Here is a 6,451-nt window from a genome sequence, read left to right as displayed (position 1 = left end):
TCTCTCCTCTCCTCTCTCCTCTCCTCTCTCTCCTCTCCTCTCTCCTCTCCTCTCTCCTCTCTCTCTCTCTCTCTCTCTCTCTCTCTCTCTCTCTCTCTCTCTCTCTCTCTCTCTCTCTTTCTCCCCCTGCCACCTTTCTTTAAATACACATAGGGACACACACACACAAGTAAACACACACACCTTTCCCACACACATCAGAAGAATACCCTCACACTCACATTCCTGTGTGTGGCCCACTATAAGGAGGTAAACTGTATCCCTCACTGAGTCATCTTCCCATGGACCACACAGGATCTAATATTCTCTTCATTAGGATGATTTTCAGGTGAAAGACATCTGTTTTCCCAGGACAGCCTATAAAAGCAAAGTACATTTCTTAGGAGGGAGCACACTATGTCCTTAGTGCCCAGTAATATCTTCATAGGCTTTGGAAGGATATATTCACTGTTGGTCATCTTAAATGACTGCCCCAAGGGGACAATAATCCCACCACAGGAAGGTTTATTTTGTTTTCTGTTATAACCTCAGAGAGGTGCAAATCCCTGGACATCAATGAGATATGAATCTGCCACTACAGAATTGGAAACAAAATAATACTTAGGCCATCATGTTGATAGTAAACTGATGTGTCTGAAACGCGGCTGCCCAGTCAATCCCAGCTTGTTACTATTACTGTCAATGCTACTATTAATGGCTAAAAACTGTGCATGAGTTGTAGGAGACAAACCCTAGATACCCAGAAAAGGAAGAAAGGGCCCAGTGGAAAGATGTCAAAGGGAAGGGGCCAAGGAGGATACAGGTCAGGCCAGGGATAGGAACAAAAGGGAACAGAAAGCAAAACCAGCTTCCCCTACTGTACAAATAGCTGAGGCACAGGGTATGTTCCAAAGTCTGCTAACTCAACTCCAGAAAGCTTTTCTCTTCTAGACTGATGGGTCTGTTCTTCTAGTATCTTGACCAGGGGCAACGTGGTGTGATAAAACGTAGGAGATGGATCAGGAGGATGCCTCTGTGAAACAGAAAGCAACGGTGCCCTGGAATCGGAACCTGAACCAGATCACGGAGGAGCACATGGCCTGTAAAGTAGGTGTCCTGGATTCCCTATGTGGGCCCACGAGACACTATACCGCCTGAAGGAACAGCAGAGTTCTATAACAAGTTTCCTAAAGTAGGATACAGGTGGTTTAGGAGGGAGAATTCAAATGGGTTTCTGGGTTAAGCAGAGTTAAAACAGTTTCTTTATAATGATTTCCTCAAATCCTTATAATATGTATAAATGCATCATGAATCTCCAGGTGTGGATAGTATGTGCCTTGTTTCCCAAATGTTTTTAACAAAGTATGCAGAGACCTGTGTCCTTCTAGAAACTCCTGAGGTTACAGACGAATCCTGGGCATTGTCTCCTTAGAACGCACCAGCTAGCTGGGATTTATGAGCCCTCGGTTTCTTCATCTGGAAAAGGAAGACCTTTACTCAGTGACTCTTAGCAAATTTCACATCCATGACACTGTAAAAACCGATGAAGGTTATAAACCCTCTAGATAATCATAGGCCACCTGTCCACAAAATGTCAGGTTAAGTTCCCCAGCTCACGGTGTTCTGAAAACTTTCCACAGCTACAATGGTGAGAGACCTGCGCTAACAGCACGGCTCCTACCAGCCTGGAATCCTTTCCCTTTCCTTTTGGTTACAAAACTAGTTTTCCCTCCTAAACCCACTTCGTTCCTAATCTCAATCTATGTATTCCAACTGCCTCCATCTTCAGAAGTAAGCATGTTAGCCAAGCCTGACAGTTAGACTGCCTCATACCGTGGCCACAGTGAAGAGACCAGGGAAAGGCATCGTGTTGATGAAAAGCTTCTGCCGGATGTGCCGGAGTACTGGATGGATAACGGAAGAGACTGGGTGGGAAGGCAGACAGACGGAAGCAAATGAAGAAATCAGCCCCCAGAGACTACTAAACTAACAGAATAAAAGCCATCTTAGGCAGGCACAGTGGCCATTTTTGTTTTAAGGAAGGAAACGCTTCCTGGGGACAACAATTGGATCATCCCAGAAGTCTATGTCTTCCTTCTTTCTATGAAAAAAAATGCATATTCCCTCCTGCTTAAACTAACTTGCAACTGTAAAGTGCTGAATAATTCAGATAGCAATCTTGGGATTCCTGCGGTTGGGAGGCACAATTAAAAGGCTCACATTTAAAGCTGAATCCACATTCAATATCTATCAGCAGTGGGAGGACATTAGAGATGACTGCTTCACCACGAACTGGTACGACCTGTCTGCAAACCCTAAAAGCCTTGTGCCAGCAAGACCCCAGAGACCTCAGATACTTCCTCCCACCTGCGCCCTGCTGCCTGAAATGCCATCACCATACCGAGCATCTGGGATCTTGACAGGGGGTAGCAAAAGGTGTGGAGGGAGTCCTGGGGCCTTTCGAGAGTGTAATGGAAGCTATCAATTCTTTCTGAAATACAAGCAGAAAAAAATAAATAAATAAATGCATCTTTAGGAGTTTATAGACATCCTAGAAGCCAAAATATATTCCTTTTGGGACTATCCCCTCATTGCTACAGAGAGGATTTGATAGATATAGAAACAGGAAACTTCTGGTCTCTTCAAAGATATCTGGTGGAAAAGAGGTTTGGCATCAGAAGGGAAAGAAGGGGGAACCAACAACAACAATGATCCTGATGTTTATACAATGTACACTGGGAAGTCTTCAGTGCCTAGGACTGGGAGTCAGCAGAAGAGAGGCCTGTCAGTCAGAGCTGAAATTCCTAGGTAAACTAAGGGGGTTATCGGTTTAAATTCTTCCCTGGAGAGAGAGCACGTGTGTCAGTGCTTCTCACATCATCGCAAGGACTGGGTTTCAATGAAGGGAGTGTTGAGGGTGTTTTAATAAAAGTAGAGGGGAAAGCTGTCACACCAGATGTACCCAAAGCCTGACTCTCCCTTCTTTAAAAAGTTATGTATCCTAACCTCTGCAACATTCTGCTAAAGAGTAGCTCTCCCCCAAAAGTGGGTAAGCTTTCTAAAATAAAAATTAAAGCAGGGAAAGTCTCTCAACTCACAGCTACAAAGTCAGCCCATCGCTAATGTTTACTGGGAAAGCTGAAGTCCTGATGTGACAGGTCCTGATGTGACAAATCCCTGCCCATTTTCCTCCCCAAACCATTTTTTTAAACTAGTACTGGCCTCTCATACCAAAGACTGACTGTCGCATTCTTAGACGCTAGGAACCCTGCGCTTCTGGTCTTGCCTAATCTTCGGAGCCCTCAGCATCATGGGAAAAAGAATGAGAAAATGGGGTGAGCAGTTGCACCCCAGTTTCTGGCTCCTATCATCCCACTAAGTCAATGGTTGACATATTGTTTTGTCCTCTAAGATGTCATTTCTAGGGTTCCAACTAAGAGGGGCTTGGATGAGTCTCTGAGAAAGTCAGAGAACAGACCAGGGACCTCTGCCAAGGAGAAGAACGGTCTCCTGTGGGCCTACTTCAGCCTCAGACTGCAACGGATCATCATTTCTGTTTGTCTGACTTCCAGAGCCTGGAAAGTGCTTTTCTTTATCTCTCAGCTTGTCTGTGTGATATTCTCCGGAACCCGGAGGGGAAGCAATACATTAACACTGCTCCGTAGCAACTGTGTCCCTCTACCTTTAATGGAGCCCAGGTAATCTTCATCACCACTGGGCAGGAGTGGCCAGAAGTTCAGGCTGGGTGCTCAAGTCCATTTCAAAAGTGTTGGTGCTGGGAGGTGGGAAACTTCCCCACAAACCCTCAGAAAATAAAGTGTTTCCTCTGAGTATGTTTCTTCTAAGAAATAGAAGTTTTTATATGTAAAGGAAAAATTTGTACTAAAACTAATTTAAATCTACCTTTATTCTATTTCAAGTACTTAGTATTAGCATCGTGCCGTTTAGCATACGCTAATAGCAAGCTCATTGAAAGTTAAGAAATGCCTTTGGCAGGGGCACTTCCCCATCTTCTCCTATTGAAACAGGAACACAGAGAGGGTCTGGGTACCAGGATCTATTTTACATGTGGGCACATGTGCTGACATAGCTGGGGATGTGGCCTTGGCTCCAGCATCCCCAGGGAAGACCAGACAGTGTGTGCACTTGGCGGTGTGTCCCTTGTCCTCACACCTCCTTCTGCTTACACGTTTCTCTCTGTTGTCTGTTTCCAGATCCCGTATTTCTGGCCATCCGAAACCTCCTCCTCAGCAGCCACAAACACTGCCCATGCCAAAGGACTCTGGGCTCTGGACTGACCTTCCTGGGATGGAGGTTGTAAGCCTGTTGCTGCAAAAGCCAAACAGCCTGGTCTGTTAAAAACAGTTCAGTGCCATGAAGATGCCAGGCGCCATCTGGCAGGATGCTGCTGCCTCTCCCTAGCAACGGCTCCCACAGCTTGTCTCTGGTTACCTTGCCTGCTTCCCTAGTTACAGCACTCCCATTCTCAGTGCACCTCTGACACCACCCCACTGATCGGAAGCCTTCCACATCAATCCCAGACCATCGTATGCCACAGACTGCCAACCTCAAAGTCCATTAGTCAGCCCCCAGTGCAAGCTAGTAGTAAAGCCCCAACAGAGTTCAGCCTTGGACATATATTTGAAGCCTCTGAAAGCCTTATAGAGCTATTAAACCCCCTCCCCAAATACCAGATTAGGATTCACTTTCCTAGTGTAAAGCAGCACTTCTTAAAACAATGCATCTGGCCCAAGGGACTTGTCTAGGTTTCGAATCCCTAAGCTAACCTGAGCAATGCACAAGGTTGAGACCCCATCCAATGCGCAAAAGTTAATTCTTCACCTAGCAATGCCCCAGCATCTACATACCATTTATTTTAAATGAGTAATTCATTTAGATTTTTGTTAGGTTTTCCTAAAATACATTTTGTAATGAAATTTCATGAAAACAAACCTAATTAACGTTTAATCTTCCAGGAAAGCTCTGTGGAGCCACAACAAGGCCTCCGCCAATGGACTGTATTTGTGTGACCATCACCCGGCCCCGACTGAACACTGTGCTCCTTTAGAAATTACATTTCTCCCATGCCTCCAAAGTACTACCCCCAAAATACTCCAAAGTAAAACCCCAAAATAGTCAGTTATGTAATAAGAATATCATTTATCTTTTTTTCAATTAAATCTGCAGTTTATTCTTTATCTGGTCCTCCATTTCACCCTGTTACACATGAGGTCTGGGCACTGGCAGCTCGTTATTAAAACCACCCTAGCGAATCACCAGCTGCAGTTGAATGAGAGGGCAAGAAAGCAAAGTCCCCAAGAAACTTGCCTTTCATTTGAAAGCCAGCACACCTTCTAAGATTTTCCTGAATGGTTCTACTTATCCCTAAATATCCTGCCATAGAAACTGGCCCGCCTCTAGGCTTCCGGTGCCAGAATCTCCCCACCCCATGTCAATCATCCACAATACCCACCCACTTCCTCTCTGTCTATCGGTAGCATGCCCAGTTCTTAAAATCACATTAGAACCTGCTCTCTCCACAGTTCCCAGTTCAGTGGTCCTGCGTGCCTCTAATGTCTTATTATTTATCTACACATTTATCCAAGTGAAGGCAACTTGTATTTTGTTACTTAATTTTATTTGCCAATAGCCTTTCAGATACCTCTCCCTGTCATCCACCCCACCCCTCCTCACCTCCTACGCCAGTCCATCCTTTACCTGCCTTTCTTCCTGTTGTGACACTTTTCACATAACAGATTCAATAAACAGTTGGTGTTTGGCTCTGACTTAAATCTCTGATGGCAAACTATATAACACATAAAACTTTTTAAGTCTGAGCTTAGACACTAGTAAAAAAATTTACAGCCTCTAAGCTTCACCAGTATTAAAACTTACAATTTGTTTCTCACAGAGTTGCAGAATAACAGACTGCATAAACAGATCTAGACTACAGGCACTAGCAAGAATAAATGCCACAGACGAAAGCCAGACAATGTGATGGAAGGTATCGGCAAGCAAGGTGTATGGACACAAACCAGATCCTTGCCAATAAAGGCAACTAATCAAATAAAAGTTCTTTAATTACCATACCAACAGCTGCCACTGCTGAAAATTCGCTAGCAGGTATTGCAGGCCTATGTTTTACATAAACAAAAGGCCTATGTTTTACATAAACAAAAAGGGAAGAGAAGAGGATCCAGGCTTCCTGGGTAGAATCGCCACCATCAGCATAGAGACAGACCCATCACCCAATCCACTGCTCTCATGGCTTGAGCAATCCCATACACTGTAACTTAAATATTTAAAAATATATTTTTGAATATCTTTTTAGTGGTTCCATGGCTTTATAAATATTTATTGAGAACTAACCGTGTGTCCTCTACTAGGTCCTGGAAATCTAAAAATGATCAGCATCCCATCCCAACATAAAGCAGCCTAGTCTCAGTAGGAAAGTACCCAAAAGGTCGTTTTA

At 44.3% G+C, this 6,451-nt stretch overlaps 1 long non-coding RNA gene across 1 annotated transcript; it reads left to right on the top strand.

Annotated features, from left to right (window-relative positions):
• The first annotated feature begins 874 nt into the window (after window positions 1–874).
• On the top strand, window positions 875–5,765 carry LOC127691210 (uncharacterized). Its single transcript, XR_007979220.1, has 2 exons — window positions 875–1,086; window positions 4,194–5,765. It is a non-coding gene; the product is annotated as an uncharacterized LOC127691210 (long non-coding RNA).
• The last annotated feature ends 686 nt before the right edge of the window (window positions 5,766–6,451 follow it).

The sequence above is a fragment of the Apodemus sylvaticus genome, chromosome 8, assembly GCF_947179515.1.
Source record: "Apodemus sylvaticus chromosome 8, mApoSyl1.1, whole genome shotgun sequence".
Lineage (NCBI taxonomy): Eukaryota > Metazoa > Chordata > Mammalia > Rodentia > Muridae > Apodemus > Apodemus sylvaticus.
This window is presented reverse-complemented; position numbering and strand designations above follow the sequence as displayed.